The following is a 23,566-nucleotide window of genomic DNA, read 5'->3' on the forward strand; positions in this document are numbered from 1 at the left end:
TTGTTTCTCAGAGTCCATAGTCTCTCATGGTTCATCTCCCCCTCCGATTTTACCCCCTTCCAGCTCAGGAATAAATCCCACTTGGTCGTGGTGAATAATCCTTTTAATGTGCTGTTGGATCCTATTGGCTAGTATTTAGGTGAGAATTTTTGCATCCATGTTCATGAGGGATATTGGTCTGTAATTCTCCTTTTTGATGGGGTCTTTGTCTGGTTTTGGGATCAAGGTAATGGTGGCCTCATAAAATGAGTTTGGAAGTTTTCCTTCTTCCATTTCTATTTTTTGGAACAGTTTCAGAAAAATAGGTATTAATTCTTCTTTAAATGTTTGGTAGAATTCCCCTGGGAAGCCATCTGGCCCTGGGCTTTTGGTTGTTGGGAGATTTTTGATGACTGCTTCAATTTCCTTAGTGGTTATAGGTCTGTTCAGGTTTTCTATTTCTTCCTGGTTCAGTTTTGGTAGTTGATACATCTCTAGGAATGCATCCATTTCTTCCAGATTATCTAATTTGCTGGCATATAGTTGCTCATAATATGTTCCTATAATTGTTTGTATTTCTTTGGTGTTGGTTGGGATCTCTCCTCTTTCATTCATGATTTTATTTATTTGGGTCCTTTCTCTTTTCTTTTTGATAAGTCTGGCTAGGGGTTTATCAATGGTGTTATTTCTTTCAAAGAACCAGCTCCTATTTTTGTTGATCTGTTCTACTGTTGTTTTGGTTTCTATTTCATTGATTTCTGCTCTGATCTTTATTATTTCTCTTCTCCTGCTGGGTTTAGGCTGTATTTGCTGTTCTTTCTCCATCTCCTTTAGGTGTAGGGTTAGGTTGTGTATTTGAGACCTTGCTTGTTTCTTGAGAAAGGCTTCTATTGCTATATACTTTCCTCTTAGGACTGCCTTTGCTGCATCCCAAAGATTTTGAACAGTTGTGTTTTCATTTTCATTGGTTTCCATGAATTTTTTTAATTCTTCTTTGAATTTCCATGTTGACCCATTCATTCTTTAGTAGGATGCTCTTTAGCCTCCATGTATTTGAGTTCTTTCCGACTTTCCTCTTGTGATTGAGTTCTAGTTTCAAAGCATTGTGGTCTGAAAATATGCAGGGAATGATCCCAATCTTTTGGTACCAGTTGAGACCTGATTTGTGACCTAGGATGTGATCAATTCTGGAGAATGTTCCATGGGCACTAGAGAAGAATGTGTAGTCTGTTGGTTTGGGATGGAATGTTCTGAAAATGTCTGTGAAGTCCATTTGATCCAGTGTGTCATTTAAAGTCTTTATTTCCTTGTTGATCTTTTGCTTAGATGATCTGTCCATTTCAACGAGGGGGGTGTTAAAGTTCCCCACTATTACTGTATTGTTGTCAATGTGTTTCTTTGCTTTTGTTATTAATTGGCTTGTATAATTGGCTGCTCCCATGTTAGGGGCATAGATATTTACAATTGTTAGATCTTCTTGTTGGATAGACCCTTTAAGTAGGATATAGTGTCCTTCCTCATCTCTTATTTTAGTCTTTGCTTTAAAATTGAATTTGTCTGATATAAGGATTGCCACTCAGCTTTCTTTTGGTGTCCATTAGCATGGTAAATGGTTTTCCACCCCCTCACTTTCAATCTGGGGGTGTCCTTGGGTCTAAAATGAGTCTCTTGCAGACAGCATATTGATAGGTGTTTCTTTTTTATCCAATCTGTTACCCTGTGTCTTTTGACTGGAGCATTTAGCCCATTTACATTCAGGGTAACTATTGAAAGATAGGAATTTAGTGCCATTGTATTGCCTGTAAGGTGACTGTTACTGTATATTGTCTGTGTTCCTTTCTGATCTATGTTACTTTTAGGCTCTCTCTTTGCTTAGAGGACCCCTTTCAATAATTCTTGTAGGGCTGGTTTTGTGTTTGCAAATTCCTTTAGTTTTTGTTTGTCCTGGAATCTTTTGATCTCTCCTTCTATTTTCAATGACAGCCTAGTTGGATATAGTATTCTTGGCTCTGTATTTTTCTCATTTAGTGCTCTGAAGATATCATGCCAGTCCTTTCTGGCCTGCCAGGTCTCTGTGGATAGGTCTTTTGCCAGTCTAATGTTTCTACCATTGCAGGTTACAGATCTCTTTTCCCGATTCCTGCTTTCAAGATTTTCTTTTTGTCTCTGAGACTTGTAGGTTTTCGTATTAGATATCAGGGTTTTGACCTATTTTTATCAATTTTGAGGGGAGTTCTCTGTGCCTCCTGGATTTTGATGCCTATTTCCTTCCCCAAATTAGGGAAGTTCTCTGCTATAATTTGCTCCAATATACCTTCGGCCCCCCTCTCTCTTTCTTCTTCTTCTGGGATCCCAATTATTCTAATATTGTTTCATCTTATGGTATCACTTATGTCACGAAGTCTGCCCTCATGATCAGTAGTTGTTTATCTCTCTTTTTCTCAGCTTCTTTATTTTCCATCATTTGGCCTTCTATATCAGTAATTCCCTCTCTGCCTCATTTATCCTAGCAGATAGGGCCTCCATTTTTTATTGCACCCCATTAATATCCTTTTTGATTTCGACTTGGTTAGATTTTAGTTCTTTTATTTCTCCAGAAAGGGTTTCTGTAGTATCTTCCATGCCTCCTTCAAGCCCAGCTAGTATCTTTAAAATCATCATTCTGAACTCTAGTTCCAACATCTTACTAATGTCCATATTGATTAGGCCCCTGGCAGTTGGTACTGCCTCTTTCTTTTTTTTGAGGTGATTTTTTCTGTCTTGTCATTTTTGTCCAGAGGACAATAGATGAATGAGAGAACAAAATGCTAACAGGGTAACAACGTCCCCAGAAAGATATACACTAAACAAATCAGAAGAGATCTGAAACTGGGGGAAGAAAGGGAAAGAAAGAAAAGAAAAAAAAAAAAAGAAAAATAACAAAAGAAAACAAAAAACAAAAACAGAATATGATAAAATATGATCAGGCTGGTGCATAGATCAGTGCCAAACACTAGATTTTTGGCATATTTTGGTCGGTTAGAAGAAAGTGCCTCCCAGACTTTTAAAGAAAGAAAAACTTATATATGTACAAAAATAAGGGTTAATACGATGAAGGGATGGAATATGACTGTAAAGGTGAAAATTATAAAAGGTTTTATAAAAGGAATTGATAAGATAAGAAGTTGGTTGAAAAAAGAAGAAGAGGATTAAAAAAAAGAAAAAAAAAGGAGAGAATGTGATCAGGCAGGAGACTAGAACAAAGCCATACACCAGAGATTTAGGGTATATGTTGGTCTATTAGAAGAAACTGTATCCAAAAATTTTAAAGAGAGAACAACTTATGTATGTATATATATATATATATATATATATATATATATATATATATATACCAAAAATAAGAGTAACTACTATGAAGCGATAGAGTATGACTCTAAAAATGAAAAATAAAAAAGATTTTTTTAAAAAGGTATTGATAAGATTTTGGAAAAAGGGAAAAAGAAAAATTCAAAAAAAAGTTAAAAAAATTAACTTTGAAAGACTAAGGAATCATGGGAAAAAAGCCATGAATTCTATGTGCAGTATTCCCCAGCGCTGGAGTTCTGCCGTTCTCATTGATCGGTAAACTTTGTCTTGGCTTGCTGGCTGTTCTTGCTGATCTTCTGGGGGAGGGGCCTGTTGCCATGGTTCCCAAATGTCTTTGTCGGAGGCGGATTTGTCCCGCCCTTGCTGGTCCAGGCTAAGTCATCTGCTCAGGTTTGTTCTTGGGAGCTTTTGTTCCCTGCAAGCTTTCTGTACAGTTTTGGAGGACAAGAGTGAAAATGGTGGCCTCCCAATCTCCGCCCGGAGGAGCCGAGAACTCGGGGCCCCGCTCCTCAGTGCGCCCCTAGAGAAAAGCAGTCAATCACTCCCGTCTCCCTGGTCTCCGGCCGCACTCCGTGCTCACCCGGCCTGTGACTGAGCGTTTCTATCTCTGGCACCCGACCCCGTGTGGAGTCTCCAAACCCAGCAGATCCCTGCGGTGCGCTCCCGTGCCGCTCCTCCCAGGGGAGGAAGGGGAGTCTCCCCGGATCTGCCGCTTGTTGGGTCCCTGCTGGAGGAGCAGTGGCCCGACTGGGCCGCGGATCACAGTTTATGGCCACCCCGAGCTGAGAGCCCGCACCTCGGCTCCGTCTCTGCAGCCAGCTTCCCCGCTCCGATACCTGGGAGCTCTGCCACACTCAGGCACCCCCGGTCTTTCTGTGACCCCGAGGGTCCTGAGACCACACTGTCCCAAGAGGGTTCCACTTCCCGCTTAGCCGCTGGAGCGATGTCCCCCAGCGGAGCCAGCTTCTAAAAGTTCCGATTTTGTGCTCCGCGGCTCTAGCACTTGCCAGAGGTGGCCAATGGAGGCCCCTCCCCCGCCGTCTATCCTCCCGAATATCGCCTCGGATTCACTTCTCCGCACGTCCTACCTTCCAGAAAGTGGTCGCTTTTCTGTTCAGAGTTGCTGCTATTCTTTTCTTCAATCGCCTGTTGAGTTCATAGATGTTCAGAATGGTTTGATCCCTATCCAGCTGAATTCCTGGGACCAGACGAAATTTAGGTCTCCTACTCCTCCGCCATCTTGCTCCTCCCCTACAATACATAAGTTTTAAAACAATCAATTCTAAAATGATTCTTAATGAAAGGATTTAATGCTTTATTTAATCTTTGATAGAAGCAAAGGTAAGAATCCTCCAGATTGTTATTTATAGTTCATGCTCTTAAAAATACTTTTTGTCAAATGTTTTCTCACTAGATCATAGCATTAGGATAAAAGTCATAATTGAAATTTCCATTATAAAGTGTTGCTTTAGAGCTACATTATCACTTACATGTCAGTGTGAAGCAACACACATGCACAGACACATTTACTATTTAATAAAGCTTTACTGGTCATTCGATCATTTCTTAGTTGGTTTTAGGAATATGAGAGATTTAGAAAAATCTATGTGTCATCCCAGGACAATTTATTTTTGAAGAGACTTTGTTTACTAATATTTTTTAAGGTCAAAATCTGATTATGGATACTTTATGAATAAGTAAAATTAATAACTATGTTATAAGAATAAAAATAGCAAATCTGATTCATTTTCTGTGGATCAGAGTTTAGAGAACCTGTGGTGTGTATCTTACAAAATAAGGTTAGATTTTACATTGACAACTATTGATTTGGCAGAAGAGTTTTATTTCCACTGGTTTTTTTTCAGTTTCACCTAAAAGCAGGTATTGGATGTTTTTCCTTCTTTAACTCCTTGCTTTTGTGTTCTTACTCAATCTGCATATTAGAAATCACCAGTGAGATCTTAAAAATATTGATGTCTTGTTCTCACCTCAGACCCATTAAAACAAAATCTCTTTGGCAATGGGCTGTTGAAGCCTGGGCTGTGTTGTTTTTAATTTATGTGAGTTTGATAGGCATTTAGGATTGAGATGTGTATGACTTTCCAACTCAAAGTATGGTCTTCGGACTGATGCAATGTTGTCACCTGGCAGCTTGTTGGAAGGAGGGAGTCTCAGACTGCACTACAGCCTTATTGAATCAGAATTTGTCTTTTAACAAGATCCCCAGGTGAAGGCATTTGCATAGTAAAGTTTGAGGTATTAGAGTTCTGGGCCATTGCAGAGGAGGGTTTATCTATTTGATGTAATTAAGAACAGCAGAGCAAAGTGTACCTGTTCTATAAATAAACATGGAAGAATGGGAGAATGTTGAGACGAAGTCTTCCATATCTGATAGCGAGAAGGAGCACTGTTATTGCTTCATTTCACAAGATACGTGGACCGTCGATTTTGGGACACTGTCATGTAGTCTCATTGGGACATTAAAAACTTGGAGCTTGCTCTCGTGAAGCTAACCACTAGATGCCAACCCTGCACACCTTTATCCTGTGAGGTGAGCCCCATTCAGACCTCCTGAGGGAAAATGTCTTCCTCAAGGACAGCTGTCTGGGCACTGCTGGGTGAGATTATCCCCCTCTTCCTCTCGGCTTTTTCCCATCTAGTGCTTCTTGCATAAATTTGGACTGGTTTCCTTCTAGACTTTAGCCTTTTCAATCTTAAAATCATTTTATTTTCTCAAAATGCTCGACTCTTACAAGTAAAAGATGAGGCTTTCAAACTACTGTCTCTGTTATGAATTTGAAATATTACCTAGGATCTCCAAAGCAGAATATTTTAGTTTCTTTCTCCATATAATCTTTCTATAAGGTTTTGAATATGAGAAAACAGATGTCTCAAGCTGAATACAGGAGGGAAGGCACAGAAGATAACTTTGAGGGAAACTTTGGTTGATCTAATATTTAACAATGAATGATGAGATAGCTCTGTGTAGTTATGATTAGGATATTAGTTCTTAGATCTATAATTTTTTTCTTACTTGGTGCTTTGATATAAAGAATCTTTACATTTATTTTTAACTCTAAGGGACTACATTTTAAATAATATTTGTTGGTTCAGTACCTCCTGCAAGGGAAAGTAAAATCCAATATAATTTGGATTTGATTATAAATAGTATACATTACTTACAAGGCTTCAAGCACTCACCACTTAAAAACAAAACTTGTGTCCCTCACATGATATCCTTGATCTCCAAGAGGTACTTCCTAATAGGCTGATTGCATGCTCAAAATTCATTACAGTGGATCCGAATGATGTCTTTTTTCTCAGTAGGATGATAACTATGTGGTATAGGCATACACGTAATAAAGTACAAGATTTGTCCAGACGTATCGTATCCTCTCGGTATACAGATGGTCTAGATCAAATGAAATCCTGATCTTAGTCTATTTCAGACTACAGAGATATTCAGTTCCAGTATTATTTGATAATAATATTATTTTTTCTTTCTTTTTTGAAAAGAAAATTTATGCTAAGCTGTATCTGTGTAAAGAACTATTATTAAACTTATGATGTTTTATGTCCAAACATAGGCATATGCTCATATGCAATTTGATTTATATTAATAAATGGAATAAGTCATGGATCATTTGTGAAACAATATCATTGAGTATATTAGTCAATAAGTAGTTGGTGTGATAAAACCCCTACCTGTGGCCCCAAATCTGTTGATGTGGGTTAATTGCCCCTCTTTTTATATCCAGGCATGCAGGGATCCAAGTTTCCTCAATTTTCAGATGTCACTATACCACCTGAATGCCTGACATCCAACTTTTGCCAAGATAGAAAACTAAATTCTATCAACTTTATAAAATTGGGAAAGAAATGAATGCCCATGAAAGTAGTAAGCAGTATTCAGTGTCTCTACCAAAGATATCAGAATGTAAATAACATGATTATATATATATATGACTGTATATATGATTATATATATACACACATGCTTGAGATTATTATATTTATATGCACACAAGTGTATATATGCATGCACGTATGTGTATATGTACACGTATGTACATATATGTGTATTAAGTACATAAGCAGTGTCATATATGATATATATTACATATGTTGTATATGTGAGTATATATACATAAACATGGGTATATATGTACATTATACATATGAGTATATGTGTCTGTATATATATATATATACACACGCACACACATCCTCATATATAATGTACTTAGGTAATACTTAGGTTCCATTTTTATAGCAACTATGTACCTTCATTCCTTTAATTAACAATATGTATTTATATCTACTGTGGGCTGAGACCTAGTTGCTAAATACATTATTTATGGAAAGGATGATTTACTAATTGATGGCTTACTTAACCATTTATTATGAGTGCAGCTGCAGGTCTTTAAAGTTTAGATATATGTCTATTCTTATTTGTGTTACAATAATTTATCTGTTGGAACATGTATAAGTGGACCGCTAGATCCTTGCTTCTAGTGTTCTATTTCTTTTCTCCATAAATGTTTCAGAGGAAATATTAGAAATATATATAAATAGACACTAAAGAATTACTGGAGTAATTCAACACACTCCTACTTTAGCAACTTTATTTGAATCTTTTTTATATTTGTTGTTTACAACAACTCTGAATAAAATGTAAATTTTCCCACAGGTTCTTAAAATAGATATGTTAAAAAAATTCTCAGGAGGAACATATGAGTTGAATAACAAGAAGTTTTCCTTTTATAAGTCTCTTTAGCATATTTTTTCTTGGGGCAATTCAGGCAGACTAAACAATTTTGAAACAAATAAGAGCTGCTTAAATTGTAATTTTAAAAGAAGTCTTGAAATAGGTATGTCTCTTCTTGAGAAGAATTGATGTGCATGTAGTATGAAAACTCATTCCCAAAAGATAATTGGAGCATTTTTATTTTATCTGTGAGTTGATTCTTAATAATCAGAAAGTGTTCTAATTTTAAAGATGAGGGGGAATAAAAAGAAAAAAAAAATCCAAGCTAACTCAAAAGTTAATAGTAGATTGAAATAACCGCAAATACAACTTTCAAATAGTTTTGTTCTTTTAAAATATATCTTACTGTGGCTTCTAAAATTAGTTTAACAGAAAAAAAAATAATTTCCATGTTTCTTCTATTCATTTTAAGCATTTTCTATGTGTGTATATATGTATGTACATATGTATAAATTTATATAATTCTTAATGTTTACTGAAAACACATCAGATTTGAATTCTGTATCTGTACTTCAGGTATCATTAAATTTGTTTTATTACTGTCTGAATGTGATCCATTATACAATTACTCCAACAAGGTTATGTAATTAAGGTTCTCACACATTTTCCCTCAACTAGAATTCAAGTTTATAATTCAATCCATAAAAGATATTTTTAAATGACTAATCATTTCTTACTGCTTCACATATATTATCTTACACTTCTGGGAGTCAGAAATCCAAAATGGGTCTTACTGGGCTAAAATCAAGGTGTCTGCAGGGTCGTGTTTCTCCTGGAAATCCTAGGGAAGAATCCACTTCTGGTTTTCTGACACTTTTGGAGGCTTCCTGTATTTCTCCGCTCACAGCCCCTCCCACTTTCAAAGCAGAAGTGTCCAGTTGAGGCTTCCTCACATCTTATCACCCTGACCTCTGCTGTCTTCACATCTCCTCTCACTCTGACCCTCCATCTCCCTCCTCCACACTGAGAGGACCTTTGCCATTACAGTGTACACAAATGAGTAACCCAAAATAATCTCTTCATCTCATGATCTTCGATGTAATCACAGCTACCAAGTTCCTTTTGCCATGTAAGTTAGGATACTCACAAGTTCCAAGAACTGTCCTGTGAACATCTTTGTGGAGCTATTACTTTTTCTTTGTGGAGCATATACTTTTTCTTTATAATTTCAGAGAACTTCTCTCCCTGCCTTCCCCACTCTCACTTAATAGCAGGTAATCATTATTAACCATGCGGTGTGCATCCTCCCAGACCATTTTTTATATGTACCTTCCTACAAATAGGCAGATACTTACATCATGGGATATTATTATTATGTTATTGAACTTGAATTTTCCCTTCAAATATATTTTGTGAATATTTTTCAGAGTCCTTTTTTAACAGACCTACCATGGATTTACATGTAAACACATTTTTAATTTGATTATTACTGCCAAATTTTTCACTAAAAATGTTGCAAAATTTAGACACCCACTTACTGTGTTGGGAGTACTCTTTTCTTTACAATTATTTGTGAAGCTTGGGCATTATAATTCATTATAATATTAGTCAAATTGGAAAGAAAATGATCATTTAGCTATTTTAATTTATGTTTCCATGATTACTACTGAATCTAAGCACCTCTTCATAGATACTGTGATTTAAAAAGTGCTAAAATGTAGAAGGAAAAGAAATGAGCCATGCTATGTGATGAAGAGACTTACCAGAAATTAATACCTTTTTTTAAAGATTTTATTTATTTATTTGACAGAGAGAGAGAGAGAGAGAGAGAGAGAGAACACAAGCAGGGGGAGCAGGGGCAGGGGGAGAGGGAGAAGCAGGTTTCCCGCTGAGGAGGGAGCCCGATGCGGGGCTGGATCCCAGGACCCTGCGATCATGACCTGAGCAGAAGGCAGACACTTAACTGACTGAGCCACCCAGGAGCCCCTTAATACCTGTTTTTAAAATGTTTTGTATAATGGTTATGGATAAATCAACAAATAAATCAATCAAAGAGATGAGAGTAAGGAAAGAAATAAGAATGTTAACACTATTTTATTTAACAGATAATGTTGGGGAAAGTGGCTGAAAAGAAACAAACAAGAATCTTAAATAAAACCTTATCTTTTACATCACTTCAGATTATAATATTAGACATTACATACTAAAAAAGGGTCAGTTTTCCAAGAAGATTGAACAGTTCTTATGGCGTATGTGCCTAACAACAGAGTATCAAAACATATGAGGTAAAAACTGGTAGAAATGCAAGGAAAAATAGAAAAATTCACTCATAGTTGGAGTCCTCAGCACCCCTCTGTCTGTATTGGCTTGATTCAGTAGCTGACAGATCAGTAAGTTAAACTAAACTAAACATCATCAATCAACTGGATCTATTTATATTCATAAAACATTTCATACACATTCTTCTCAGTGCCACTTGGAACATTCAACAGGTGCATTGGTTTGCCTGGAATACTGTAAAAAATACCATAAAATGGCTAATGTAAACAACATAAATATATTTTGTCAAAGATCTAGAGGTAAGAAACCCAAGACTGAGGTGTCAGCTGGTGGAGCACCTGGCTGGCTCAATCGGAAGAGCGTGCAACTCTTGATCTTGGAGTCGTGAGTTCAAACCCCATGTGAGGTATAAAGATTACTTAAAAAAATAAAAATAGAAAAAAAAGGTGTCAGCAGAGTTTCTTCCTTCTGATGGCTGTGAGGAAGAATCTGTACATCCCACTTTCCTAGCTTCTGGTGATTTACTGGCAATCTTTGACATTTCTTGATTTGGAAGTATCATCTTGACCTTTGCCTTTATCTTCACATTAACAACCTCTCCGTGTCCATGTCTATTTCCAAATGTCCTCATTTTATAGGGGCACCAGCCATATTGTGTCAGGTCCCACCCTAATGACTTCATCTCAACTTAACTACTTACATCTGCAAAAACCCTATTTCTAAATAAGGTAATATTCTTAAGTATCAGAGTAAGGATTTTAACATAAGGATTTTTAGGTGTACACGAGTCAACCCATCAATACAAGAGAGACTACATTCTGGGCTATAAAACGCAGCATAACATAAATAACAGAATAGAAATCATCCAAAGTATTCTCTCAGAACAAAACAAAATTAACTAAAAATAAATAACAGAAAGAGAAATGGAATATCCCCCAAATACTTGGAGATTAAACAACAAACTCCTAAATAATACATAGATCAAAGAATAAACCTCAAGAAAATTTAAAAATATTTTGAAAATACAACTAGTTAAAACGTTTGGGATGCAAGTAAAGGAAGTGCTTAGAGGAAGTCATAGCATTTAAGTGTATGTTAGAAAAGAAAAACATATAATCAATAGTTTAAGCTTCCTCCTTAGAAAACTAGAAAAAGAAAAGCAAATTGAATCCAAAGTAGGCAAAAGAAAAGATCATAAAAATTAGAGTAGAAACCAAAGAAATTTAAGAGAGGAAATGTATAGAGAATCAATAAAACCAAAAGCTGATCCTTTTAAAAGATCAATAACATTTATAAACCAGTAGCCTGGCTAACAAAGAAAAAAAGAGAGAAAGTAAAAATAACTACTATCGGAAATGAAAGAGAGGCCATCACAACTGATCTTGTAGATGTTATGAACAGGTCTATGCCCACAAATTTGATACCGTAGATGAAACGGACCAATTCCTTAAAAGCGTACAATCTAACAAATTCACAAACATTCACAAAAGAGAAACATTCTGACATTCTGAATAAGTCTACATCTATTAAATATATTGATCCTATAATTAATAGCCTTTCAAGAAAGAAAACTCCAGGCCTTGGTTCACTGGTAAATCCTGCCAAACATTTAAAGAAGAAATAAGAAAATAAAGAAAAAAATAAAATATACCATCAATCCATGATAGAAACTCTTAGCAAACTAGAGTTAACTCATCAATTTAATAAATAATACCTGCAAAAACCCCTATAGCTGACACCATACTTAATGATGATGACTAACTAGACACTCTCTTTTAGAAGAGTAAGACCAAAACTTAGAATGTCTGTATGTTAAGCAAACATAAATTTCCATGGTGATACTACTTTTAACCTATGTGTATTAGTTTTCTGTTGTTGTAATAAGTAATTATCATAAACTTAGAAGTTGAAATAATACAAATTCATTATTGTAGGTCTCTGTTCATCCATAAGCCCCACACAGATCTCACCAAGCTAAATTAAAGGTGTTGCAAGTGGTGGTTTTCTTTTTGTTTTGTTTTGTTTTTTTAGAAGCCGTAGAGGAAGATCTGTTTCCTTCCTCATTTAGGTTGTTGGTGGATTTCAGTCCCTTGCATTTGTTGTTATAGGAACCAATGTCCCTGTTTTCTTGGTGGCTCTCAGCTGGAGGTCATTCCCAGCTTGTAGAGGCTGATGCATTCCTTGACTTATAGTTCCCTTTCTCCATCTTCAAAGACAGTGCTGTGAGGTTGAGTATTGGCCAGGTTGCATGTCTTTGACCCTTCCTCCTTCATCTGTCCTCACAACTCTCCCTGGTCACAACTCAAGAGGATTCTCCACTTTTAGAGCCTCATGTGGTTAGATTGGGACCACTTGCTTAATACAGGGTGATCTCCCATCTCAAAGTCTTTACCTTTAATCATATCTGCAAATTCTCTTTTGCCACCTATGGTAACATATTAACAACTTCCAGGGATTAGGTTGTGGACTTCTTTGGTGGGCTATTATTCTACTTTAGGATGATTGAAGACAATGGGAAGAAGTCTTCCTTAAAAGGCTAGAAAGTATATTTAATGGTTGAGAGGTACAAGCAAAGTTAACTATTTTATTTGACTGTTAAACCTATAAAGGTGAGACTCAGAATAAGGAATATAGACTTATTGTATTCTCTGTTATCAAAATAGCTGCAATGTTAAGACCTAAAGGGAACCTCCTGTTTACAAAATAATAGTCATTTGTTTTGAATGGGTATGAATAATGTGCAAAGTTTTCATTTTAAGCAAAGCTTCTTACACGTCACGTTATAATACAAGCTCCATGAGGGCAATGTCTCTCAATTTCTTGTTTATTGAAATACTTCCAGTACCTAGAATAGTACAAAAAATATAATAAGTGCTCAAAAATATGTGTGGAAAGAATGAAATAATGGATTGAGTGGAATATAATTAATAATGACTTAATAAGAAATACATTTGATATAGAAAAAATGAAATTAATGTTACTAGGATCACTGACAACTGTAAATAACTACTGTAATAAAAAGTCCTGGTACACAATATAGCAAATTTCCTACTATATGTTTTCACACAGATGGACTAATATTTGATATTTTGCTATCACTGTATCTTCAATAATGTCTTCTTTTGGTCCCATTTTTCAAGTCTTGTTAACTTTGTTTTTTACTTATAAATTATTGTAAATATAGTGTAATCCTCAGCCACTTAGTTTAGGCTTCTTATATGTTTGTTTTTGGTTATGTTACAATGTGTAGTAATAAATATTTGATCCATAAACTTTAGCCTATGGTTTTCCATCTCCTGGCCTTTAAGATAAACATGCATTGCAATTCAAATATAAATAATTCATACCCTTATTTATAAAGCTGTTATATGAATAATTTGCCAAATTTTATTTGTACAATGTCTTGATAATCATGGTGAATTTCATTTTCTGAAGGAAAAATAGATTAAGAGGGGAAGGAAAAGTTTTTAGTCCTTCTTAATTGGGTTCTGTTAAAGAAATTAGCATAGAACATTAGTTCTGCACTCAGTATTAGATTTCACATTTTAAGAAAAATATTAGTACATTTTAAATAAAACCTTGGTACAATTTTTCAGAGGGCAACAGACAATATGGAGAAAATATCTATAAAGACATTTCATGAGAAACAATTAAAGAGAAGATATTCAACCTGTAAAAGAGATGCCTTTGAAAGAGCATAATAACACTTTTATTCAAATAGATGAGGGGCTTTGTGTGTTAGAGGAATTGGACTTTTACTATTAGCCCCATAGATAGATCTGCACTAAAATCAATGAGCAGGCATTACCCAAGGCATGTTTTGGTCAAGAAAAGCAAAACTTTCTAACTCACTAAGTTTAGAAATTAAATAAAATATAATATGTGTTGCAGTAAGTGCACTATTATAGGAAGAATTCAAGCAGAGCTAGCTACTAAGCCATTAGACATGAAAAGAAATGATGACATTACAGGGCATAAAAATATTTTGTTCCAATAGAGTTTGGAAGCAAAGTAAAGCAAAAATTCCATCATCCATTGCTAATAGTACATACTAATTTTAAAAACTCATTAAATGGTGAAAACGAAAACATATATTTTATTCAATGGAATTATTTTCACATGTAAAATATGAATTTATATGCAACATGACAGCATAATTTATGAATATATTATTTTTGTTTTGTTCTGTGTACTCTTCTATTCTAAAAAGACATCCATGAAGTTTATGATTCCTAGCCCAGGAAATGTGTAAGGCCAAAAGGCTTACACTAATTGAATATCACCCTGTCTTTTTATTTTTTAAGGTCCACACTGGTGGTCTCTTGTCAAATGTGCTTTTTTGTGGGGGGAGGGTCAACAGAGTTGTATTTAGTTGCTTTTATTTAAAAAAACTGAACACTATGGGGCATGCACTTTCAAATCCATCAGTTTCCACTCCTGAGGGTTTTATACTCTGTGACCTTCCACAGAAAAAAATTATGTTTCCCTCCCAAAGATATTTGAATTTCTGACCCCTAAAGTTGAGGTAAGGATGGGAAATAAGAGAAAAGCAGAGACAGAGAGAGACAGAGAGAGAGAGAGAGCACATTTAATGGGAGGTGCTGATCACAGATTATAGGAGTTGTTCTCTGTGGTCTCTGCTATGTGCGGGCTTGTAATAGGGAAGTGGTAGAAACTTTTGTGTAAAGGGATGAAGACGGAGAAGGAGAGTCAAGAAATGGAAGGGGGATAGTGCCTGAAAGATTGAACCTCAGGTACTAGAGCTGTCAGTCTAGCCAAAGGCTCTTATGGACAATTTAGCATAAAATTCTGAAAACACTGGACACTAAAGAATCATGCTTACTTGGACAGCGATAAGTGTATCAGACAGTGGCCATACAGAATTTAAGATTAGAGACCCTTTCTTTTTCTCTATATCCTGTAAGCTGCCTGAAGGTGTGGAAAAACAAAAGAATTACTCCTAATTAGGATTGAAATGAGTTGTTTTTACCAATGTAGAGTGTTAGAAATATTTTGACTTAGCGTTCTTATACACCCAATTTTCACAGTAAGAGCACATATATATAATATATATATTATATATTTGTACATAAAGAGATATATAAAGAGAGGGAAAGGCTATTAATATATAGGTCCACTATATACATGCATGTGTATATATAAATATCTTCTTTCTTTCTTTAAAGAGAAGCTAATTCACATATCATATATGTGTATCTATCTATCTATCTATCTACATATATACATATAGAAACTGCACAATGATTACTTTTGGGAATGGAAAAGTAGAAGGAAAGAACTTTTAATTTTTTTTTAAAGATTTTATTTATTTATTTGAGAGAGAGAGAGAGAGTTAGAGAGAACACAAATGGTGGGGAGCAGCAGAGGGAGAGGGAGAAACAGACTCCCTGCTGAGCAGGAAGCCTGACACAGGGCTCCATCGCAGGACACTGAGATCATGACCTGAGCCAAAGGCAGACACTTACCCTACAGAGCCACCCAGGTGCCCTGACCCTTTAACTTTTATGATAGTCTTCTGTAGTCTTTAAAATTTGCAATAAGCATATAGTACTTTGTTGCAAATGTTATTTTTTTTAATTTCAATAAATAAAATCATATGACTTTGTCTATTCTCCTCCGCCTGCCTTGACTGCTCCACAAGAACAGGTGTTGTTTTGTGTGTAATTTCTTCCTTGATGCATCTTCAGAATCCTTGGCATATGGCAAGCACTGAATAAATTTTGAATGCCTGAATTATTACTAGATAGATAGGATCATACAGGGCAGAATTATTTCACTCATGTTTAATGAACATATGGTAATATGCTTTCATTAAAAATGGTATAGCAATGCTTGTTTTATTTTCTTTTTGGTGCTTTAAGGCATTGTCAAATAGTCTTTTAAAAAGAAGAGAAATATATTTTTAAAGTTTCTTTCATAACAATGAAAATTAAAGAATATTTTAGTTCCATCATTGACAGATTAATCTCCATTATCTGGACATTATGAGAAACAGGCCTTCTCCTTATCCAAAGGGCCCTGGGCCTCGTTGTCATGAAAAACCTAGCATTGAGATTTTTGGTATTAATCTCCAGCTAAAGTTATTCATAAAGTGAGTATATTTTTAATGTGCTGAACTATAAATTGGCAACTGTAATAATTTAAATCCAACTCAATTTTGGCAAACTTGCTTTCTAGTTCATCATTTCTAATATATTGGGAATCTCAAAAATCAAAATGTCCTGGGCCTCTTTTGACCCCTTAGAAACTCACATGGGAAACATCTGAAAATGCCAGATGCCCTGAGAAAATTTTTTTAGATCCTTGTTCTAAGAAGTTATTTATAAATTGTGACAAAATGAGACACTTAGTCTCTAAGTGTTAATTCCTGATGTATATTATCATTTTCTCTATTTATCATATTTTATGTAAGAAGCACTAAATTTAAACTTCCAGCTCTAAATTTAATTATCTTTTTCTCTGTCTCTGTCTTTTTTCTTGTGTTAGATATCAGTGGGGATACTGACTAGGGAGAAAATATATGAGAAGTCAAATCAAATTTAACTGGCTAGTTTACTGATGAAGCTAGGCACTCTGCTGGGTGTTCTCCTGTATGTCATTCCTTTAATGTTTTATTAAACATTGTTCTATACATGAACTTGAAAAGCATTGGTTCAAATGTGGAGTAAGGTTAAAGGAAAAATGTTGAATATTTTGCTGATTTCCGCATTTGTGCTTATATTAGGTCTACCAAAAGTAAGGCTGTAGTTACACTTTGATTTTTTTTAAACCACAGAAGACAGAAACTCTGGCACAGAGACAAATCAAATTGCTCAATGTATCTTCATTTCTTTATTAAGATAATGCTGAATAATATTTGTGTATTACCAGCACTCTTTACAGGCTTTATAGAAATTTGGAATTTTTACCCAGATGAACACTTCTGAACTCTAAATGTTGAGATCTATTTCTAGCTTATTTTTACCTTATGAGGAACACAGAGAGGGATCTTCTTCCCTAGTCTATCTGTTGGTACAGGAATATCACAAAGTAGGTAGGATTTTTAATAAAGGTGGTTGTAGGCTTATAATTTTTGGATATGTTGGCATTCCTTACTTAAAAACAACTGTCTTAATTTAGTACTTCCATAAAATCCTTTGAAAAGGGAAAACATTATTTATGGTAGAGCACTTGGGCACCTTTGGGAACAGGGTCCTCCAATAATGATATGAATGAATAACTTTATCTGATTAGGCAGTAGTAAAGTAAGTTTGTTCAGTATGACTGTGATCTTGTTCATCAAAATTAGACTAGATCTGATTATTTTTTAAAAATTACCAAATTAGTTCAATCCATGCATTTTATTTGAAAAATTTCTCCAAAACATTAAAGAAAAAGAAAACTTTCACAGATGCTTACTGTGATGTAAACATCGTTGTCTAACAAAGAATAAAATAAAAAATGGTTCAAATTTAGTGCCACGTAAACATCATTTGGAAGTGGAATCACAGGCTTTAGACACAAGTGGAAGTTAGAGAAGGAAAGTATGCTTTCATCTCTGCTACCTCTTTAAGTAGAAGTTATTTATTCAATCAAACATCTTTAAAATTTAAATAGTTAACTTTTAGTTTATATAGGCAATACATTAGTGTTTGCCATTACCTGAGATACCATGTTGGCCTATTAATCCTGCTGGTATTTACATCTGTTACTATACATCTTCTTTCACTATTATTGACTGATAAAATTTCAAACACTGCTTGGCAAAAAAATAAGAGATTGAATACATATTTGATTATACCTCTTTCGGTAGGCTAGGAAAAGGGAAAATAGCAGCGGAAGCCCGCTGAAAACAGAAGAATAAGAGTGAGGTACCTTTGGAGATAGAGGATGAGGGTTCTTTAAATTTCTGAATGAAATTTAAAGGATAAAATTAGTTAGAATATCAAACTATGGCAGATTCACACGGACATTCTCTTCCCCTATGGGATAAAATATAATATAGTAAGAAAGTGCATAGGTGAGCTCAACAGAAGGAAATGAAATCCCCACATGCAAAAAGTGAAACATTTAAAGTCAAGCAATTTAAAACCAAAACAAGTTAAAACTATTTAAGTGCCATGGGCAGGGTGGTGGAAGGATCAGGCATATTGTCTCTGTGGATTGGGATTTAGAATTTAAATCCCTACCTGGACACTTTAATCATGGTCTTTGGACTACATGAAATATACAGCATAAACAGGCCTCTGTATAAAACCAGTTCTCTGGAGTGTTTAGGCTCTCCGTTAAAAAACAAAACAAAACAAAACAAAAAACCCATCCAAACAGTCTATTTTAGTAGTTTAAAACTAGAATAGAATCTTTAAAATACAAACCATGAGAAAAACAATGCATTAAAACCAAAATTTTGCATGTTGCATATTTAATGCATGTATTGATAACTGTCTCTCTATATACATTTACACATTTTTTGGATATAATGTAAATTAACAATAGAAAGATAAAAGTGAAAACAATTTATATGTGAAAAATACGTTGCCTACTAGTAATGTCTAAAGCAACACGCATCTTGGAACACTGTCACTAGTCCTACTGGTTCATGTGGCATCTGTTTCAATTTAGATATGGCAACGACAAGTTATACCATTGAAATGTGTCAAAGTGATCATAAAATGAGAATTTGAGAGGGGGAAACAAGCTTAAAGGTCAGTTAATTATACCTTCCTTCAAAGAAGGGAATACGTTCCATGATTGATATCCATGACCAGTGTTCATCTACAGACAGAACACTTCCAGTGACAGGAGCTAACCATTTTGAGAGACAGCCCATTCTTTCTTGGAGCTCTAATAGTTACAGAGACATATCACTTTGTTTTGAACTGAAATCTACCTCTGAATAATTACCATCCATGAAAATTGCTTTTGTCATTTAAAGCAACACAGTTGACTCTATAGTTCCTATCTCCCATCATAGGACATCAAATATTTGAACATCTGAATTCCTTAAGACTTGCCTTGTATAACTGAAACATTTCATCCTTTCTCAATGTTTCCTTATATCACACTGTTTCAAGGCCTTTCACTCTCAAGGCCAATCATATGTTTGATAAACTATAGCTTGTAAGTATCATTCTTTAAGATGATGGCAAGGAAATATAAATGAGACATTTCACATTTAATTGGGCCACCATAAAGTAGTGTGGAGCTAATGACTATTTAGATCTGAAATTATTTTTCTGTTAATCCATGTAATCATATAATTCTTTTTATTAAGTGAGATGTTTTCCTACAAAAATACTACATTTTCAGAATCACATAGAGTTTAGTCATTTGCAGTTTTTAGTTTTGTTTCCTATTAACAGTTGTTAAATATTCTACATCCTTTAACTTTGTAAGTTGTTACTTTGAGTATAACTAAAGAGCTTCACATTTGGCATTACTAATCTCAAATAGCAGATTTGCTACATGGATCTAGCTTAACAATAGTATTAACAGGATTCATCCTTTAGAATCCTGATTTTGCTAAGTCATACAATAGCTTTCTAGCTCTCTTACAATTGTAAATGATTCAACATTTAAGTAAGGATGCCTTCTAAAAAAATGTGTTTCTAACTCATATTTATTTGGTATGATCCTGTACAATCATCCCTCGTTTTAAAATCCCATCTGCTCTGATCGGTGTTTGGGACATTTTTATTATCAAAGAGTGTTTTAGTTTCATTTCTGTTCCATATAAGCAATTAATTCAAAATTTTAATTTTGATTGGATGATACTAAGGGAAGAGTTCAGTAACATATTTCTAACAAATGTGTATAAAAACAACATTTTTGACAGTTATTATATTTTCTTAGTTATATCAGCGTCTATGTAAAGTTTCTCATGCACACCAGTCAAGAGTGAAATGTTCTCTAAGACCTTGCTGAAGAGTATGCTTAAACCCATTTTTCAGACCTAAATTCACCTAAAATTGATATTTAATAAATTTTAACAAGACAGAAAATCTTGGTATGTCATACTTAGTTTATTCATGCAAGTTCCATGTAATCATATAATTCTTTTTCTTGTGTTTCCAGAAACCATCTCTTTAATGTAGTCTAGAATTGTGTGAAAATGTATACTTGCATCTGTCAACATTTATACACAAAAGACGAACAACCAAAAAAATCACAAATAATAAATGGAAATTAGTCAAGTGTGGGGTTAGGATTAATAACAAATCTTTAATTACTAAACTGTTGATAATATTCTAGTCAGTGGTAGCTTTGCTATGTTATTTAAATCTGTCTTTGCTTTCTTTGTATTATCTTGGTTGCAGGTCCTTAAACAACAAAGTACATTTCTACCTTTGTTTTAATGATGTGGATAAACAAGTGTCATGCCACTTAGCTCAAAAAAGTCATTCATAGAGCATTTTATGACAATTTAACAACACTGATGTTTACCTGCACAGCAGCTGAGCACAGCAAACACATTCTATTAGATGCATTGCCTTTACTAAACAGGAAAAAAAAAAGTAAACTCCTTCTAGAACACAGCCTTTTAGAAGTGCTTGTTGGCATTAATTAACACAGATATTTACCTGGTAGCTATAGGGCCTATAGGATGATTTGAAATTAGGTTTGTACCATAGCTTTAGCTACATAGTTGCCACATTCACAATTCAGTTCTTGGCCTATAGAATCTGTCAGATAATGGGTGAATTTCATAACCTCCAGAGATTCCAAAATGCCTAGGAAAAGGTTCTTGCTATTTTTCACTTATGACAGAAACCTCAAAAGTTCTCTCTTCCATGCTAAAATGGGGGGGGGACTTCTCATTTTTTATCTATATATATGGTTTATGATATTTTCACATAAGTGTATGCATTTCTTTTATATAGAAGATTTTATTGTTTGAAATATTTAGCCCTGAGGTGTAAAAGTCAAGAAGCAGGGAGAGGGCATATTCAGTGGAATATACTTTTTCCTTCAGAGCCTCAGATTTCCTTCCATATGTTTTATTACATATCACATATACACAAAAAGAACACATGGACTAAAGACCTGACTATAAGAGCTAGAACTATAAAATTCTTAGAAAAACATGGGTGTAAATTTTCATGGCAGTGGGTTTGGCAATGATTTTTTAGTTGTGACATCAAAAATGCAAGTGATAAAAGAGAAAATAGAGAAACTGGATTTCATAAAAATTAAAAAAGTTTTGTTCTTCAAAAATGACTATCAAAAAATGTGAAAAGACAACCCATAATAGAGGAGAAAGTATTTATATATCATATATGTGATAAAGGATTTGGATGGAGAATTTATAAAGAATAATAAAAAGACAAACCAATTAAAAATGGGCAAAAGCTTTGAATAGACATTTCTCAAAAAAAAAATATATATATATAGAAATGGTCAGTAAGCCCACGGAAAGATGCTCAATCTCATTAGTTATTAGGAAAATTCAAATCAAAACCACAATGAAATACTACTTCATTCTTAATAGCATATATATGATTAAAAAAAAAACCCAATAACGTGGGTTATGCAGAGTAACTAGAACCTTCATACACTGTTGGTGGGAATTTAAATAGTGTCACCACTCTAGATATAATTTGGCAACTTTTTAATAAGTTACACAAAAATGTACAATAGGACCCAGAGATTCTAATTCTATGTATCTACCCAAATAAACTGTCAACATATTTCTGCATAAAGATTTGTACGCAAATGCCTCTAGCAGCATTAATTCAAAATAGCCAAAAGTGCAAACAATCCAAATATCCATGCACTTGTACATGGACAAACACAAACATTATACTAAAGACCACATATTGTATGATTTTATTTATTTAAAAAATCCGTAAAAGGCAAATATTTAGCGACAAAAATTAGATTTGACAATAGTGGATGCCCAGGGCTGGGACTGTAAGTGGGGATTGGCTGCAATCGGCCTTAGAGATCTTTTTGAAATGATGAAATGATCTAAAACTGGATTGTAGTGATGGTTGCATAACTTGTTTACTAAAAATCCTGAATTATACACTTAAAACGGGAGCTTATGCTATATAAATTATACCTTAATAAAGTTGTTTAAAAAAACTTACATCTTCAGCATATTGAGAACTTTCTCAAATCAGTGAGAAAAAAATGAATGTCCTACTGGAAAATATGGCAGTCAGAATGGAAGAAATATGTAGCTGATAAACATATGCAGAGATATTCAATTTCAGTTGTTAGGTAAATTAAAAGAAGCAATTTATTCTATTTTATTTTACTTTGTATTTGCTATTCTGTTGATAAATATAAAATTAGATATTCATAAGACCATGAAGATAAAGCTCTAGCACAGGGCAAACTTTTTCTATAGAAGAAAATAGTAAATAATTTAGACTATATTAAACACAATAAATATATATACAGTCTCTGTCATGACTACATGTGAAAGGAGCCAGAAACAATATGTAAACCAATGAGTGTTGCTGTGTTCCAAAATAACTTTGTTTACAACAAGCGGTGGCCGACCACGTATGGCCCGGCGACCATAGTTTACTGACACTCTCACAAAAGAAACTTATGAGGATTTAAATTGTTATGTCTTTTCTGAAGATAAATTAGTCAAGTACCAAAAAATTTATTTACTTCTTTTACATCCTTAAATTCCACTTTTAAGTTTTTCTCCAAAGGGAAAACAATCAGAGCAAATAACTATAATATATACATAATTATAGTTATAATTATATATATGTATATATGTATATATGTATAATTAATTTGTGTTGATTACATAAATGCACAGAGTGAAATTCTATGTATGTAATAAAATGTATATTTATGCAAATCAATACTTATTGGCTTGGAAATACAGTCAACATATAGTAAAAGGAAAAATACTGTTGCATGGATTATAATGATTCTATTTTGTGAAATTATATGTGTACATAGCTATGCACTATTGTATACCTGAACTTTCATAGGAGCAAATCTAGAAATATATGCTTTTAATTTTTAACAGTATTCTTATTTGTTGGTATGATTTCTGATAATTAAATGTCTTAAAGATTGTATTTCCTGTATTACTTATTTTTCTAGTATAAAGCAATGCTTAAAATGAAGTATTAAAAATCATTGGCACATTTTCTTTAATAATTAAAAACATAAAAATCTGTTCTTAATATACTGATTTGAAGTTTCTAGTTAATTAAACTTTTATGAATACTCACTACATCTCTACAAGAAAGTATTTATCAACTACATTAAATAAAGTGC

The sequence above is a fragment of the Zalophus californianus genome, chromosome 3 (genome assembly GCF_009762305.2).
Source record: "Zalophus californianus isolate mZalCal1 chromosome 3, mZalCal1.pri.v2, whole genome shotgun sequence".
Classification (NCBI taxonomy): domain Eukaryota; kingdom Metazoa; phylum Chordata; class Mammalia; order Carnivora; family Otariidae; genus Zalophus; species Zalophus californianus.